Genomic DNA, 19,520 nt, shown 5'->3' on the forward strand with positions numbered 1-19,520 from the left:
CAGTGTAGAAATAGTTACGTCCGTGGTGGAAGGAAGAAGTTTGTGTTCCAAGCTGTACAAATAAATGTATACTAATTTGTGCTTGTGAATCGCCCTTTAAGACTTCTGGAGGGAGGATATACACATGCCCTGTAAGAGAGCTGAAGCTAGGAGCAGCCGCCATCATGGGCAGTTATCCCTTTGTAAGAAAGGGAGATCACTTACCTCAGCCAGTGAGGATGAAGTTTGGCCATATCTGTAAGGCCCTGAGTCATTAACTGCAGGTCAGGACTGAGGTTTGATTTAAAAATTCAAAACGAACTACACAGTTCCCAAAAGTGTAATTCCCTGTCGGCTTTGGTTCTTTTACTTTATAAAGGACTTGTTCCTTTCATTTCCCTGAGTTGTTGGTGTTGACAGCCTTTGGGGAAAGCGGCTGTGGAGCTGAAGCCAGTGGACAGAGGCAGTCTTCCTCCCATTGTGGCCAGTAGCCAGGCCAAGGCTCTGATGGCAACCAAGGAAGGAGCGACACTATTTTTTCATTTTGTGTCATTTATGTAAATTGTGCTGTTTATGTAAAAACCTAGCACACGTCATTTTTATCATTTGATGTTTCTCTGTATTTGCTGTGACTGTGAGACCGTACCCTCCAATATTTCTCTGATGAAAAAAGGGACGTCCAGTGTTATTTTCCTAGAAAAAGAGGTTCTGGAACTCACAATGAATGCCTCCCTTGTTCTCTTGCAATGGCAATGGTGCCCACCTGAGAGGTGCTGGAACTGAGTTCTGGTGAGTTCTGGTTGAAAAAAAGCCCCTTGGCCATCCCATTCCATGTCCCTCCAACATTTCTCTGATGAAAATACGGACATACCCTCCAACATTTCTTTGATGAAAATAGGAATATCCTAAGGAAAAGTGGAACATTCCAGGATCAAATCAGAAACCAGGATGGCTTCTGTAAATCTGGAGCTGTTCTTGGAAAATAGGGATACTTGGAGGGTCTGTGAGTCCTTCCAGAGACCCTGAATAAATTTCTTTGGCACAGAAAAGCACAGTGGAATTTCATAAATGAGTTGCATTTGCTTTCAATTATAATCTCTTAACATTTTGTTCTAAAATATTTATGGAAAATGTTCAGTTAAGACACATGTTTATTTTCCATTTTAAAGGAAACCTTTTTGAGAATATGACCATAGATAGTCTAAAGAGTTAGAAGACTAAATGTGGTAGACAATACCACACTGAATGAATGCAGAGGGCAGAGGGCCTTCTCGGTAGTGGCGCCCGCCCTGTGGAACGCCCTCCCACCAGATGTCAAAGAGAACAACAACTACCAGACTTTTAGAAGACATCTGAAGGCAGCCCTGCTTAGGGAAGCTTTTAATGTTTGATGCATTACAGTATTTTAATATTTTGTTGGAAGCTGCCCTGAATTCATTTAATGCAGTTTCCTTTGCCATCAAAGCTCGCTTCAAGCATGAATAGTAAATAGTAAGTACATGATTGAGACAGTAGTACAAGGATGCAATGCTGGCACCACCACACATACCCCTCTGTGGCTGGTTCCATGGCCTTCCAACTTGTGGTAGATGACTGAAGCCTTTTGTGCATCTAGAGGCCCCAATATGGGAAGTGGAAGCAGCTGAGCACATGTTCTCTGACAGTGAGGGACCACCACATTCTTCACCAGCGCACACAAGGCCTCTGGAAGGGCTTCTTAATGTCACATAACTGAAGCATTACATAGGAACATTGTGTCCCATTGCTGCCACTGCTTTTAGAACCAAACTGGCTGTATATGCACCATACACTTAAAGCACACCCACTTACAGAATCCTGGGAACTGCAGGTTGTTAAGGATGCCGGGAATTTTAGCTCTGTGAGGGGTAAAATATTTTTCCTGGGATTCTTTGGGGAAAGCCATGTGCTTTAAGTGTGTGCTGTGTACACAGCCTAAAAGGGAGGGAGAATTTGCTGCTGTTGCTTTCCCTAGGAAGCTCCTTACCCCATTTCTCAACATTTGTCCTCCTTAGCACCACAATGTCCCGATTTCCATGGTAAAAAGCTCATTTTGAAAGCTCATTCAGCTCAGCTCTATATTTCAACATGTACAGGATCCTATCTGAATTTCAACATAGCCTTTTCATGTGGGTAATTTAATATGACCTGATGAAGTGAGTGTTTGAACCTTCATTGCTGATTAGTGTTGGAGCATGGACCACTGGAGAATCCTTCAGTGAATGCTTTCTTAGATTCACCTGTCACACACCAATGTGGAAATCATTAGACCAAAAAGTACCAACAAAGGAGCTTCTGTGTGCACGTGTATAACATTGAGGCCAACATAGATTAAGATCATGAAATTAATTACTGCGATGCGATCTAAATACTGAAACTTGATATGTACCAGTTTCGATTCACCTTACGAAATCCATAGAACCATGGCCACTAAAAAGGAGGAACAGATTAAAGCAAAATTGATTTTTTAGAATGATAGTAACTGTAGTTCTAATCTCAGGACCATAATCCAGAGAAAGATTAAATCAATCAAGTTTATGTCTGTTTTACACACTTACTGATTTCAATACCAACCTCACTGCAGTGTGCCAACCTCACTGCTGCAGTGCCCCCTCATGGTAAAGGGCAGCAACTCACCTGCCAGGAGGTCAGGCTGCCCACCATGCTCTGTCCACTGCTGCCTGAAGCTATGCATGAATGATTTTAACTCTCCTCATAAGGATGCATTTTCATCACTGAAAATTGTTATTGTCCTTTTCCACACTTTTTTCAGTCATGCTATAACTTTTTATGGTGGAAGTAATCCGAACTGCATGATATTGGTGGCTACATCATTATAACAACATTATCTTCTTGCATTGCAATGAGCCAACCATTTCAAGGAACTCCAAAATAACTTTATTGAGTTTCATTAGCAAAAGTTGTACATTCCTAAACAAAACCTTATCAGTCATCTGAAGGCTGTTCTATCACTTGCACACCCTCTTATCTGCTGAAAAGATAACTGTGGGCAAGCGTTGTGCTGTAGGATCACTGAGTGGTTTGGCTACAAACCTGAGTAGCTTCACAGAATAGAGACAAATGTCTGTTCTTGCAGACCATCCATCACTGACAACAGTATTAAAAAATGTTAAAAAGAAATACTAGATCACAAAGCTGTGCTGATGTATGTGCCTCTCTATTGCCTTAAATATAGTTCAGATTGTATGCAGCTGACCAGACCTTAGTACTGCTCCTTTCCCCTCTCCAGCAACCTCCTGCATTGTGGCAGGCAAGTGGAAAAGCCAAGAATCATTGCCAGCCTCCTAAACACTTCTGTGATAGAACGAAGACTATTGACCTTCCTGTGACTGTTTCTAACCTGGTCAGAAGGTGGATTTCGATATAAGTTATGTACAATAAAGGTCTTTAGGAATAGTACACAAGTTTCCTATCAAAACAAAATCTGATCCAGATTTCTGTTATCCTTAGAAAATTGTTTAAAATATGACATATATCAAAATACATTATTTATCAGAATCAATAAAGTAAGTGCTTCATCATTTAATGAAACACCATCTCTCTTTACATCTTTATTACAGAAAGCATAAACAGATTCTTTCCAGGATTTGTTATTTTAAAAATTCTTTTAAATTTCATAAAATAGAACCTATTGAATAATGAGGGCCAAAGTATTGAAATTTATTTACTCACCTGATGGGTTGCTGCCTCCTCCGTAACTGTGTTAGAATCACCTATGAGTAACACAGGGCCTGGCTTATCAGAAGCTTGTTGTGGTGTCAGAGTATTGGTACAGCTTCCAATTGGAAAAAGAATCTGACTTTTCCGAGAGCCTGAAGTCAGTGACACCTCATGGCAATAAGACTGAAGAAATGCCCGGACTCCGTCAATCCCCACAAACTGTGAAACTGGTGCACCACTGAAATTCAAACTTGCATTATCAGACAGCTGAGAATTTTTCCACCTGCGAAGTTTGAGTGCCAGTAACACAAGGAGGAAGGCGAGGAACAAGCAGGAGACAAAAGCCACTGCAGTCACCAAGTAGAAGGTGAGATCTGACTGTGGGTCTTCAGATACTGGGACACTGCTCAGATCAGTCAGCATGTCAGGGATGTTGTCAGCCAAGACCACAGTGACAGTGACTGATGCCGACATTGGAGGCTGCCCATTGTCCTTGACTAAAACCACCAGGCTTTGCTTGAGGGCATCTTTCTCCAGAAAGAAGCGGGCTGTCCTGATCTCTCCTGTGTGGAGTCCCAGAGTGAAGAGCCCTGGCTCGGTGGCCTTGATCAGCTGGTAGGAGAGCCAGGCATTCTGGCCAGAGTCTGCATCCACCGCCACCACCTTAGTGACCAGGTAGCCTGGCTCAGAGGAGCGAGGGGCCAGCTCTATCCCCGTGGAGCCGTCAGTGGGAGGGGAGGGGTATAGGATTTGGGGAGCATTGTCATTCTGGTCCAGGATGAAGAGAGTCACTGAGACATTGGAGCTGAGTGGTGGAGAACCTCCATCCTGAGCCCTTACATGGAACTTAATCTCCCGAAACTCTTCATAATCAAAGGTTTTCAAGGCATAGCCAACCCCTGTTTCCGAATTAATGGAAAGGTAGGAGGAGAGTGAGGAATCAAACATTTGACTTTCAATGATGGAATAGGTTGTTTTTGAATTTTCCCCCCAGTCTGGATCCTCTGTTTTCAGAGAAAATATAGAGTCCCCTCTCTGGTTGTTCTCTACAAAGTAAAAAGTGTATTCTGGTTGCATAAAGTATGGAGCATTGTCATTCTTGTCTAAAACCTGAAGGAGGATTAAGGTGGTTGATGAAAGAGGTGGCATGCCTTGATCTGAGGCTGTGATGGTGATGTTGTAGGCTGCTACTTGCTCCCTGTCCAGCGGTCTAGCAATGACCATAGTGTAATAGTTAGCATTTGCTTTTGTTAATTGGAAAGGGATATTACTTGGAATAGAGCATATGACTTTCCCATTCTCTCCAGAATCATCATCGTGCACGTTTATCAAGGCAATGGCAGTTCCTGCTTGAGAATCCTCAGGAACTGAATTGGCAAGTGATCTGACAGCTATTTCAGGTGCGTTGTCATTAACATCACTTACAAAAATCACAGCTTTTGATATATTAAATAGTCCTCCCCCATCAATGGCCTGAATCTCTATTTCATACAGTGTAGATTCTTCATAATCCAGCTTCCCCACAAGAATAATTTCACCTGTCTCTGAGTTTATGTGGAAGTTCTGAGAAGCTTTGTCAGATATTTTTCTGAAGGAGTATGTTATTTCTCTGTTGATTCCTTCATCCAGGTCAGTGGCTTTTACTGTGACTACTGTATAGCCTGTGGGCACATTTTCTGGAATGGTCACTTTGTATACAGGTTGGCTAAAGATGGGTGCATTGTCATTTGCATCAAGGACAATAATATGGATTTGGGTTGTGCCAGATTTGGGTGGATCCCCTCCATCAAAGGCGGTGAGAATAAGATCATGCACATTTTGTTCTTCTCGGTCCAGTGATGTTTCCAGTACAATCTCTGCATATATTGCACTATCCAATCCAGTTTGCACATCTAGAGAAAAGTGTTTGTTTGCACTGAGTTTATAATTCTGGACTGAATTCCTCCCTAAATCTGGATCCTGGGCATCATCCAGACGGAATCGTGTCCCACGTTCAGTCACCTCACTGATTTTTATCTGGAGTTGAGCTGATTTGAAGCTTGGAGCATTGTCGTTGACATCAATTATTTCTACTTCAATTGTATAAATCTTCATTGCATCTTCTATAATAACTTCACAATTAAAGAGACATCTTTGTATCTGGGGACAGGTCTGCTCTCTGTCCAGTCTTTCCTTAATGTATAAATGGCCATTCTTATTGTTTAAAGCAAAATATTCCGTCTTACCTCTGCAAACAAAGCTGACTCCATAGTGTGAGAAATCCTTTATATCCAGTCTAAGATCCTTTGCAATATTCCCCACAAAAGAACCTTTTGGCATTTCCTCAGGAACTGAATAATGAATCTGTTCAGTAGCAGTCTCATATGCAATGCAAAAAAATATGATGGAAATGAAAGCTGTGTCCTTGTAGAACCTAAGACAAAAATGTCTTGCAACAGCCATTTCCAGATGTTATCTTCTTTACTTTCAGTCTCTTAAACCTGGATGGTCCAATATCTTAACAAAAATAAAATAAAATAAAATAAAATAAAATAGCAAATCCAATGGATCTAGATCTTCCTAGATCTTCTTTGTTTCTGATCCCTTGCTTTCTTTTTCTAGGTGGAGCAGCAGGACTGAGATGGCAGCTTCTCTCAGTGCATTTCTCTGCCTGATTAGGGAGCAGCGACACCCAGAGTCTCAACCAAAAACTGCACCAGCATCTTACAAAAATTCCTCAGATGGGGCCTTTTGTATTTTCATATATGCTTGTGATGTTGGTTGAGATTTACAAATTATAATTGTCGTCTTCTCTCCCCGCACCCCATAGCAAGCAATGGACATGGGGCAGTCAGGTGCATGACCCAAACATTTCAGTTATTGATTCAAAAAATTGTGGATTACGCTGCAGCAAACTGTAGCTTTTTATATAGGTATGTTGTGTTCTAGGTGTTTTGCATCATGTTTTGTATTATGGCATACACTTTTAATGATCAGTGTGCTAATGAATTTCCTAAATATAATGAAGTCCCACCTCTATAGCTGTTATCCAGGTAACAGGATTACAGTTCCACACAGTCATTCTGGTAGCACAGCAACCTTATGTGTATTCCATATGTTCTAAAAAATATTCAGCATCAAAATTTCTGTTATATATAACACCGAGACATACATTAAAGATGACATTTAAAAAAAAACCTATGAAATCTGGCATTGCATAGCATATTTGCATATGTTGTTATTTGCTGGTGTATTAAATCTGAGTTTGTTTTAGCATTGTGTAAAATGGTTGGAAATGGCTATTGAGTGTGGTGATCTCAGTGTGAACAAGGAAAACAATGCCCTATAGCCTCTCCATAGCGCTTCCACTCCTTTGCTCCCCTGCAGGTATTCAGTGTGGCTTAGGATCAGCATTAATCTTTTAAACTTACCTCATATGGAGGACTTGTCTTTCTTGATAGTTTTCATTGCCCTTTTCTATACTTCTTTTGAGTTATGCTATATCCTTTTTAAGCATGATCAGGAACAGCACAATATTCTCAAAGCATGGTTGGACCTTTATAACAGCTTTTGCATTATGTTCTTGCTATGTTCTGATTTCTGATTGACAACTGCAGTGCACTTACCTGACCATTTCAAGTGGCAATTCATAATGATTCCAAAAGGTCTTTATTGATAACTGGTAACTAATACAATGCCAGAGCCCCTCACACAACACATTTTTTATTTGTACCTGTGAGATAGTTCTGTATTCCAATATAGCTCAAAGGTGCCATCTAGAGTGCCTGGAATTTCACACCACCACAGTGAACCCTAAATAGACAGCAATTCCCTGTTTCAGTTTTGAATATACATCCTTAAGTTGGTTCATTTCTCCTGCTGGCTAACTGGACAGAATCACATTTTTAAACTTTAAATCCATTGTTGTATATTGTTTTAAATGTTGTTTTGGTTTCGGGGATGGTAGTTCCATTTGTGTTTTACAAGCTGGTCTCCAACCGTAATAATAAATTATTATTATTACTAGCTGATTATTTCTCTCTCTCTCTCTCTCTCTCTCTCTCTCTCTCTCTCTCTCTCTCTTGCTTTTTAATTATTTTTATTAAAGATTATCTTGGGCTACAAAAGTGCATACACTGGCTTTATTTTCAGATCATAAAGTCCTTTCTGCAGATCAGTTATATTCTGATATGCAAGTTCAGGGTTGTTAAGAAGGTGAAACAAGCTTCTAAGTAAATTTCTGATTGGCCACAGAAACCACAGAGCTGATCTCATGTTTTGACTAAGCAACAATTCATCTCCACCAAAGATCCTTTGCAATATTCCCCACAAAGGAACCTTTTGCCATTTCTTTGGGAACTGAATAATGAATCTGTTCAGTAGCAGTCTCACATACGATGCAAAAATTATATATGATGAAAATGAAAACGGCATTTCCATGTGCTCTGGCACTCGCCACGGTGTCCTGTTGCGCCAGAAGCAGTTTAGACATGCTGGCCAAATGATCTGGAAAGCTGTCAGAGGACAAACACCGGCTGCCGTGGCCTGAAGTAAGATGAGCGCTGCACCCAATATTCGCCTTTGACTGGACTTAACTGTCCAGGGGTCTTTTACCTTTACCTTTCTTTTCCACTTTAACCAACCTCCTCCCCACCCATTTTTCAATATTGGACGCAGTGAAATGGCTATTAGGGGGAGTTACAACAAAATATAGACATGAGCCAAGCAGGTCATAGTCGCCTTTGACTGGACTTAACCACCCAGGGGTCTTCTGCCATTACCATTACCATTACCTTTACCTTTACCTTTTTTCCACTTTAACCAACCTCCTCTCCACCCATTTTTCAATATTGGACATAGTGAAATGGCTATTACTGCACCCTAACATTATGGCACACAGCTTGTGAAGCCAATCACTATTGCAAACATATGTGTTGGTACCAAGACACGCTGCTCTTTTCATTACTGATCACAGTCCTATTAGGAGATGTTTTCCAATACAAATTACTTAAAAGTAGTGTCTTCTGGAACATGAGAGTCCTTGCTTCTGTTTATAAAGCCACCCCTCATCATTTATCCCAGGGGGAGTTACAACAAAATATAGAGCAGATCAAATACCATAAAACATAAAACACAATACAAAACATGTGAAACATACACAGTAAATCTAAAAAATGGACCCTTACCTTGCAGGTGATACCCTAACAACTACTGGCCACAGTACCAACCCCCTCCAAAAGGCTGAGCAAAGAGGTTTGTCCTTAAGTGGCACAGAAAGCGCAATAAGATAAGGGGCAAAAGTGAGGTTCTGAAATAAAGAAGGTTCTTTCCTGCATGCTCCCCCCCCCCCCACTTCCTTAGATAGGGGAACAATGAGAATGCACACACAGAGAGAGACCAAACTGGACAGTTTCATACAGATTCAGATATTCCTTCCTTGAATTGGGGTCAGAAATGTACAGACACTCAGCATCAGTTCTTCAGGACCAGTGCTGTTTGGACAAGACTGGCTGTACCATTCAGCAATCTGGGAGGTGCATTCTGTGCTTGGCTGTATCTTCTGAGCCATCTACAGGGATAGCTCCATGTAGAGTTCATTACTGTATAATAATCCATTCAGGGGATTACCTGAGCCTGGATCGCAGTAGCAGAACAACTGTAGCTGAAGAACCTGTCAAAGCGGGTAATAGGCATTCTTCGCCAGATATGTCACTTCAGACTCCAGTGACAATGTAGAATTCAACAACAGCCCCAGACTACAATGTGGTTCCTTTAAATACAATTGTTACCTCTTCCAAAACAGGCTATCAATCTAGTCCTCAGATCTGGAAACTGCCAACCTACCATGCCTGCATCTTGTCAGAATTTAGCTTCAACTTAATGGCCCATATCCAGCTCAATACTACCTGCAGATAGTGATTCAGGACCTGAACGGCTTCTCTTGCTTCTGATGATATGCAAAAAAAATGGACCTGAGTGTCATCTAAGTGTCAGTGACACTGCCCTCCAAATCCCTTGATGACACCCTGAGAGGCTTCTTACAACCATCTTATAGAAATTCCGCAAGTAAGATTACTTTGGTGCAATACATGATCTGGCTTTGCTATTCCCGTCAATAGCAAATTTTACACTCAGAGGAATCATTAAAACACTACCTAGATAAAATGCAATATTTATTTAAATTAATGAAGTAGTTGCTTCATCTGTTAAAAAAAGGAAATGACACTAAAATTTATTGCAAAGAATTAAATTAACCTTTGTAATTTAAAAAAATTAATTAAATTACAAAAAATGAAACCTATTGAATAAGGACAAATAAAAGAACTGTCTTTCTGAACTTTAAAATAAATGGAAGTACTGAAATTCATGTACTCACTTGACAGGTTGCTGCCTGCTCCTGAACAGTGTTAGAATCACCTATGAGTAATATAGGATCTGGCTTATCAGGAGCCTGTTGTGGTGTCAGAGTATTGGTACAGCTTCCTATTGGGAAAAAAATCTGGCTTTTCCGAGAGCCTGAAGTCAGTGAAACCTCATGGCAATAAGACTGAAGAAATGCCCGGACTCCATCAATCCCCACAAACTGGGAGATGGGAGCACCATCAAAATGCACACTTCCATTGTCACACAACTGAGAATTTTTCCACCTGCGAAGTTTGAGTGCCAGTAACACAAGGAGGAAGGCGAGGAACAAGCAGGAGACAAAAGCCACTGCAGTCACCAAGTAGAAGGTGAGATCTGACTGAGGGTCTTCAGATACTGGGACACTGCTCAGATCAGTCAGCATGTCAGGGATGCTGTCAGCCAAGACCACAGTGACAGTGACTGATGCCGACATTGGAGGCTGCCCATTGTCCTTGACTAAAACCACCAGGCTTTGCTTGAGGGCATCTTTCTCCAGAAAGAAGCGGGCCGTCCTGATCTCTCCCGTGTGGAGCCCCAGAGTGAAGAGCCCTGGCTCGGTGGCCTTGATCAGCTGGTAGGAGAGCCAGGCATTCTGGCCAGAGTCCGCATCCACGGCCACCACCTTAGTGACCAGGTAGCCTGGCTCTGAGGAGCGAGGGGCCAGCTCTATCCCCGTGGAGCCGTCAGTGGGAGGGGAGGGGTAAAGGATTTGGGGAGCGTTGTCATTCTGGTCCAGAATGAAGAGAGTCACTGAGACGTTGGAGCTAAGTGGTGGAGAACCTCCGTCCTGGGCCTTGACAAGGAAATTAATCTCTTTCATCTCTTCATAATCAAAGGAGATCAATGCATAAACAACGCCCGTTTCAGAGTTAATAGAAAGGTAGGATGAAAGAGTAGAATCGCCAACAATTTGATCAATGATTGAAAACGTGATTGTAGCATTTTCCATGCAGTCAGGATCACTTGCTTTCATGTAGTAAACAGATGCTCCTCTGATATTATTCTCAGTTACATAAGAAGCATATTGTATGTTATTGAAAATTGGGGCATTATCATTTACATCTGAAATTTCTACAAAGAACACCATAGTGGTTGATAATGGTGGGTTCCCTTTGTCTGTAGCCATGATAGTTATACTATAATTTGATGTTTCTTCTCTGTCTAGAACTCTGTCAGTCATCAAATGGTAATAGTTATCGAAGGATTTCTCTAAGTGGAAAGGAAGAGTTATAGGAACTGAGCACAGGACTTCTCCATTTTCACCCATATCTCTGTCCTGTATGTTTAGTAGAGCAACCACAGTTCCTGGAGAGCTTCCTTCACTGATTGAACTGAAGAAAGTAGTGATAGTTATCTTGGGGATATTGTCATTAACGTCAATAAGGATGATCAAGACTTTAGCCCTGTCAGACAGACCTCCATTGTCCTTTGCTTGAACTTCCATTTCATGTAATGCATCTTCTTCATAGTCCAACTTCCCTGTTGTTGATATCTCCCCATTTCTAGAATTTATTTGAAAGAGTTGTGATGCTTTCTCCTTTATTTTTAGGAATGAGTAAATCACCTCAGAATTTGTTTCTTCATCGGCATCTGTAGCATTTACAGTAAGCAGCAGAGAGCCTATGGAAACACTTTCCAAAACACTCACTTTATAGAGAGGTTGGTTGAAAATGGGTGCGTTATCATTTGCATCAAGAACCGTTACATAGATCTGCAGAGTGCCAGATCTCACAGGGTGCCCACCATCAGTGGCCGTTAGGATGAGTGAGTAAAATGCTTCCGCTTCTCTGTCCAAAGATTTCTCTAGTACCAGTTCTGGAAACTTGTCCTTATCAGATCTGCTCTGCAGTTTCAGGGAGAAATACCTGCTGCTGCTCAGATGGTAGTTCTGAAGGGAATAATCTCCAATGTCAGAATCCTGAGCTTCTTGCAAGGCAATACGAGTCCCTACAATGGCTGTTTCACTTATTTTAAGATCTAAGCGTTCCTGGGTGAAAGTTGGAGCATTGTCATTTATATCTGTGATTTCAATTTCTACAGTGAACAGTTTCATTTTATCCTCAACAAGGACTTCAAGACTTAAAACACACTTCTCTTCCCACCCGCATATTTCTTCTCTGTCTATCCTTTCGGAGACATATAACTGGCCATTCTTAGAATTCAAAGTAAAATATTGAAGCATACCTTCAGAGATGATGCGAACTCTGTTGTCTGACAATTTCTTGGAACCCAGTCCCAGGTCCTCTGCTATATTCCCAATGAAAGAGCCTTTCGGGACTTCCTCAGGAACTGAGTAGTGGAGCTGCCCATAATTTGTCTGCCAGATGGCAATAAAAGCAAACCAGAAGGAGCCACTGTCTTGTCGGAGTCTCAGCGCAGCTGCCATTTCAAAGAATTACCTTTGGAGCATCTACCTATTTCTCTTTCTCGTGGCAAAGGATCTTGTAGCAAAGAACCAGAAAATCCTTTTGTTAATCTATACTGTTTCACTGAGAGAGAGGACGTGTGCCAATTTAGCTGCCTTTCTAGCAATGTGCAAGAACTTACCCTGCATCTTTCGTTTCAGTTTGCTTTCTCATTGGTAAACAGCGGCGCCCAGAGTCTCAACCAAAAACTGCAATGGCTAAAGTCATACAAAAGGCAAAGACAGCCTGGTTGACACGATTAAGCAGTTTACTTCCTGCATGTGTGGATAACTTTTACCAATAATATTACCAATGCATATTTAATGTTGTATTTAATGAGATTTTCTTTGCTTTGTTTCTTTGCTTTGCTCCAGTAAAGGATCACTGTAGCTAACAGAACATTAAGGCTGCAATCCTACACAAACTTACCTGGGAATAAATCACATTGAAAATGTACTTGTGAGTAACCATATATAGGATTGTACTGTAAATTAAAGTAACATTCCAAATATCACCATTTCATTGTGTATAACTTATAACATTATTTCAGCAAAATCAGGCAGCCTTCCTGATCATTTCATTCCTGATCTATTCACTTTTTTTTAGACATTATAGAAGCCATATATATTTATTTATATATATTTCATTTCTTACCACAAATAACTTCTAGAAATTAGAAATATATCTGATTTTATTGCCATCTTGTCTTTAAAACCTCTACCCAGTTAGACTAAAGGACTTGAATTTAAAAGATAATAAGCATTTTGCTTCCATATCTGGAATGAGCATACCAGGAGGACAACAAAATGAAGATTGAACTAGGGACACAGTTTCGGCCACAATTTCACTAAAAGAGTTTATATGCAGCATGGTTAACTACTTAACTGACAGCCACCCTTACAGCCTGCAACTGTAGGAGCTGGGAAAGAATTTTCTGCTACCTACCTTGGTCAGACAACTTTCCCTGACTCTGGTCATAGAAGCCAACTCCTACAGGCTTTTGGCCCCCACAATAAAATATAATAATAATAATAATAATAATAATAATAATAATAATAATACCCCCACCCATCTGGCTGGGTTTCTCCAGCCACTCTGGGGAAAATGTTTGATGTGACTGGACCCCCACAAAGTTGATGGGCATTCCCATTCAAATGGTGTGTGTGCTCTGCATCATGTTATCGATTATGCGGGGCAGGGCCTACCTGGACCCTCACAGTATTTTATTCAAGTTGGCACCCCTGACCTTGATCAACTGAAAAGGTTTGCTGTTTCTTGCCTATGCTCATTCAAGGTGTGCTGGGAAGATCTGCCTGTAAGGTTGTTTTTTTTTAATGGGTGTGTGTGAATGAGCCCAAACATTGTCCAAGAGTGCCACTCATCTGAGGTCCCCACAAGTCACTGGAAGGCTGGGTTGGATAAGCAATTTTTAATGCTTTGGGTGTTTTTTATTTCCACCTTCACTGAATTTGCTGGTCATATCTAATTATCTAGATCAGGGGTTGTCAACCTGGTCCCTTCCACCCACTAGTGGGCGTTTCAGGATTCTAGGTGGGCCATAGGGTGTTCTTTTTTATATATATATAAATATTTATTAAGGTTTGGAATACAAATATATATAGTACACAATGTAACATATGTCATAACATAGTTTCACATCTTCCTTGGACTCCCTCACGTCTCCCGCTCCCACTTTCATCGTTATAAACTTTTACCAGCAATTTATCATCTTGTTTACATTCTTATGTCCCATTTATTTATTTATAACTTAATAATTCTCCGAAAAAAATTATGTTTTCTCGATCTTACTTATCATCCTAAATCATCTAGTTTAGTGGTGCTCAATTGTTTATGATCTAGCATCCTGCTTAACATTCAATCAAATTACAGTATTTTTGAAGGTATATCTTGAATTTCTTCCAATCCTCTTCCATCCTCTCCTCTCCCAGGTCACGGATTCTGCCAGTCATCTCAGCCAGTTCCATATAGTCTATCAGTTGCATCTGCCATTCTTCCAGTGTGGGTAGATCTTGAGTTTTCCAGTGCTTCGCAAGAAGTATCCTTGCTGCTGTTGTTGCGTACATAAAAAATGTTTGGTCCTTCCTTGCCACCCCTTGGCCGACAAATACCCAAAAGGAAGGCCTCTGGTTTCTTGGTAAAGGTATACTTAAATACCTTTTTCAATTCATTATAGATCATTTCCCAGAAAGCCTTCACTTTAGGGCAGGTCCACCAGAGGTGAAAGAATGTTCCTTCACTCTCTTTACATTTCCAGCACTTATTGTCAGACAGGTGGTACATTTTTGCTAGTTTGACTGGGGTCATATACCATCTATATATCATTTTCATTACATTTTCTTTCAAAGCATTACATGCAGTAAAGTTCATCCCAATACTCCACAACCTTTCCCAGTCCTCAAACATGATATTGTACCCAATGTCCTGCGCCCACCTTATCATGGCCGATTTAACCATTTCATCTTGTGTATTCCATTTTAACAGCAAGTTATACATTCTAGAAAGTACCTTAGTCTTTGGTTCTAACAGTTCTGTTTCTAGTTTCGATTTCTCCACCTGGAACCCCAATTTCTTGTCATTTTTAAAGACTTCCTTAATCTGAGCGTAGTGTAACCAGTCTCGCACTTTATCCTTCATTTTCTCCAGACTCTGCAATTTCCAATTGTCTCCATCTTTTTCTAGTATTTCCCAATATTTTGGCAATTTGGCCTCCATATTGGGTCTTTTTCGGGCCTTAGCTTCCAAAGGTGAGAGCCACCTTGGAGTTTTATTTTCCAGCAAGTCTTTATATTTTGTCCAGACGTTAAACACTGATTTTCTGACAATATGGTTCTTAAAGGCCTTATTGATTTTAACCTTGTCATACCATAAGTATGCATGCCATCCAAAAGTATTGTTAAACCCTTCCAAATCCAACACATCGGTGTCTTCAAGAAGTAGCCAGTCTTTTAGCCAGCAGAAAGCTGCGGCCTCATAGTACAACTTTAAGTCCGGCAGGGCAAAGCCCCCTCTTTCTTTCGCATCAGTTAATATCTTAAACTTAATTCTGGGCTTTTTGCCCTGCCAGACAAACTTAGAAATATCTCTCTGCCACTTCTGGAAACACTCCGTCTTGTCCACAATCTGAAGTGTTTGAAACAAAAACAACATTTTTGGCAGTACATTCATCTTGATAGCAGCAATTCGGCCTAACAAAGAAAGTTTCAATTTTGTCCAGCTGTCTAAATCTCTCTTAATTTCTGACCAGCATTTTTCATAATTATCTTTAAATAGACTCAGATTTTTTGCTGTTATGTTTACCCCTAGGTACTTTACTTTCTTAACCACATTTAGTTCTGTCTCTCTCTGAAACCGTTCTGACTCTGTATCTGTCAAATTTTTCCCCAAAACCTTAGTTTTCTGTTTGTTTAGTTTAAATCCCGCCACCCGACCAAAGTAATGAATCAGTTGTAATACTCTTTTCGTACTAGATTCTGGCTCCTGCAGGGTCAAAACTAGGTCATCTGCAAAAGCTTTAAGTTTATATTGTTTCTCTCCGACCTGAATTCCTTCCACCAACCGGTCCCCTCTGATCATATTCAGGAGCACTTCCAGAACCGAAATAAATAACAAAGGGGAGATGGGGCAACCTTGTCGTGTTCCTTTTTCAATTTTAAACTCTTCTGTAACCACATTGTTAACTATCAGTTTAGCTTTTTGCTCTGAATATATCGCCTCAACCCCATTCTCAAAACCCCTTCCCACTCCCATTTCTTTTAAGTTCCCCTTCATAAATTTCCAGGAAATGTTGTCAAAGGCTTTCTCCGTGTCTATAAAAATTAAAACTGCTTTTGTGTTTATATCTGTTTGCAGAAGTTCCAAAATGTCAATAATATTCCTTGTATTAGCAAACAAATGTCTACCTGGGAGAAAGCCTGCCTGGTCCTTGTGGAATACTTCATTTAAAACTTTTTTAAGTCTACTTGCCAAAATGTCTGCAAATATTTTGTAATCCACATTTAGAAGAGAGATGGGACGATAGTTCTTAAGTTGTGTCTTTTCAGCTTCCGACTTTGGTATCAATGTGATAAACGCTTCCTTCCACGACTCCGGCGCCCTCTTCCCCTCCATAATTTCATTGCTGACCTCCATCAAAGGTTGTATCAAATAATCTTTTAGTGTCTTATAGTACTTGGAGGTCAGCCCATCTGGCCCTGGAGATTTGCCCAATTGCATGTTCTGAATGGCTTGTTCAATCTCTTGTCGTGTTATTTTGCAATTCAGGATTGTCCTATTTTCTTGTGACAATTTTGGTAGTCCATTTTTTTCCAAAAATTGTTTAATCTCAGCCTCGTCTTGTGGCCCTTGAGTGTATAATTTTTTAAAATATCTCTGGAAACACTTTCTAATGTCCACAGGATTCTGAATATTCCTTCCTTCAACCTCTAAGTTTGTAACTGTGTTTAATCTTTGTCTTCTCTTCAACTGCCAAGCTAGCAGTTTTCCGCATTTATTCGCCGACTCAAACGTTTTTTGTTTCATCAATTTAACCTTCCACTCTATTTCCTGGTTTATCAATTTAGAATATTGTGCTTGATAGAGTTTAATTTCTCTCAGAGTTGGCTGTGACTTCGGGTTTAGTCTTAACTTCTTCTCTAATTCTTTTATTTTGTCCAAAATCTTGTCTTTTCTCTCATTTTGTGTCCTTCTTTTTACTGCATTCTGTTGTATCAAGAATCCCCTCATAACGGCTTTGCTTGCGTCCCAGACGATTCTTTTTTCCACCGTGGTGTTCATATTTATCTCAAAGTAATCCTTCAAGGCTTTTTGGGCCTTCTTGGTAATCTCCTGATCTCTAAACAAATTGTCATTCATCTTCCATCTAAAAGAGCCGGTTGGTAACAGTGTCATGTCCATCTTTACTGCATTGTGGTCGGAGCAGGTCTTTGGGCAGATTTCCACCTTTCTAGCCTTAGGTGCCAGACCTCTAGATATCCATATTTGGTCGATTCTTGTCCAGGTCAGTTGGGCTTCAGAGAAGAATGTTCCCTCTCTTTCCAAGGGGTTCTTTGTCCTCCAGATGTCAATCAAGTCCATATTGTCTGTCATTTCAAAAAAAGTTTTGGGTAGTCTGCCGTCTTTTGTGACATTTTGACTTTGTGACTTGTCCATGTTGGTTGATACGACCCCGTTCATGTCTCCCATCATGATGATGTTGTTGTAGTCCAGATAGTCCAGCATAGTCTCATGCAACTTCTTGTAGAATTCCGATTTCCCTTCGTTTGGTGCATAGATTCCTAATATCAAAAGCTTCTCTCCTTGGTGTTGTATCTCAGTTGCCAGGATTCTTCCATGTTCATCTTTGAATAAGAATTTAGGTGACAGGCTCTCTTTCGCATATATCACCACACCTCTCTTCTTCACTCTGTCCGAGGATATGAATTCCTGGCCAAGTCTTTTGTTTATTAGCACTTTTCTGTGGAGCCTAGTCACGTGTGTTTCCTGTAAACAAATAATGTCCAATTGCTCTTTTTTTAATATATGAAATACTTTCTTCCTTTTTTCCGGGATGTTACAGCCATTTATATTCCAACTCAAAAGTTGCAGAGACATCCTGGATAAATCTGGTTATTTTCCTGGGGGTGGTATCTTATTCGCAGGGTCTTCAGGTTCCAAGGGTGCCGGTACTGCCGGTGCTCCAGGCCCAAATGGTAATTCAATTCCTTTTTGAAGGTCCTCTCCGTATGTAGACAAAAATTTGTCTCTATCTTCCAATGTTCTAATTTTAGCCTTCTTCCCTCTGAAGGTGAAAGATATTCCTTGGGGAAATTCCCACCTAAAAGCAATTGAGTTGCTCCTCAATAATCTGACAAGTTCAGAATAGGCGGATCTGAGGTCCAACAATTGTCTAGGAATATCTTTGTAAATTTCAATTCTTCTATCCAAAATATCCAGTGACTTTTCGTAGTGAAGGCCCAAAATCTTATCCCTTTCCTCCTTCGATCTCAATGTTATCAAGCAATCTCTGGGCCTCTCCTTCTTTGCAAATCTTCCAAGCCTGAAAGCTGACACAATTTTAAAGTCTTTTTCCTCTAAATTCCAAAACTTGGAGAATTCTTTGGTCAAGAACTCAGCTAGATTACCTCCTTCCGCTTCTGGTACCGACCTAATCCTCAGATTATTTTCCCGGTTTCGCAATTCTATCATAGAAAGATAGGTCTGATGTTCACCTACTTGTTTGCAGAGTGGTCTAACCTCTTGTTCTAAATTTTCAAGTTTTTGGCTAGTATCCTCAGCCAATTTCCGATTTTCTGCTGTAGCCTCCGTCAACTGTCCAATTACCTGTACGTTCTGTGCGACTTGTCCAGTTAATCTATTTAAGCATTCTGTATTTTGATCAATCTTAGCTGTTTGCTCATCTGCTTTCTTGTTCAAAGATTCCACTCTCTTATCCAGAGATTCCAGTTTTTCATAGATTTTCTCTAGAATAGAAGCAGATGATCCTGAAGCCATATCTTCCAATTGTAATTGTTCAGTTTCACCCTCCCTTGCCTGTGGCAAAGCAGCTGCTTCTTCCTCTGAAGGCAAAGTGGGTACAGATGATCTACGTGTCTGCAAGGCTGAGGTTAAAGTTGTCAAAGTTGTTTGTCTAGTTCTTCCCCTTCTTCTTGTGCCACTCATTCCAAAGTTATCTGAAAATCAAGGTCAAGCTGAGTTGTTCCCATGGGAAAACATAAGCCCAAAGAAGACAGGAAGCCGGGAAAGAGAAAGTAAATGTAAAGTCACTGTTATAAATCTCAAATCCTCTAGAGGGAGCTTAAAATGTCTTTAGGGAAGAGTTCTAATAGAATTAAAGTCCAGTTTAGTGTCCAGGAACCTTCAAAGACAGGTATTTAGCAGATTTAATGTTAACAGCCATTTTGTTTCTACCAGTGCTTACTGGTGGGCCATAGGGTGTTCTATGGCACAAGCTGAATCCTTCCATTGAGCACTGGTGGGCGGTAAGGAAAGTTTACCATCAAGAAAGATGCATTAGTGGGTGGTAGGTATAAAAAG

General features: G+C 40.6%; 1 protein-coding gene and 2 pseudogenes across 1 annotated transcript in view; all 3 read right to left on the reverse strand.

Annotated features, from left to right (window-relative positions):
- Positions 1-19,520, reverse strand: part of LOC114601412 (protocadherin gamma-A5) — a 315,625-nt gene that overhangs the window by 291,392 nt on the left and 4,713 nt on the right. The window lies entirely within an intron of this gene.
- On the reverse strand, positions 2,672-6,341 carry LOC144328758 (protocadherin gamma-A4 pseudogene; annotated as a pseudogene).
- LOC144328782 (protocadherin gamma-A10 pseudogene) lies at positions 10,022-12,633 on the reverse strand (annotated as a pseudogene).

This window comes from Podarcis muralis, chromosome 8, assembly GCF_964188315.1.
Source record: "Podarcis muralis chromosome 8, rPodMur119.hap1.1, whole genome shotgun sequence".
Classification (NCBI taxonomy): domain Eukaryota; kingdom Metazoa; phylum Chordata; class Lepidosauria; order Squamata; family Lacertidae; genus Podarcis; species Podarcis muralis.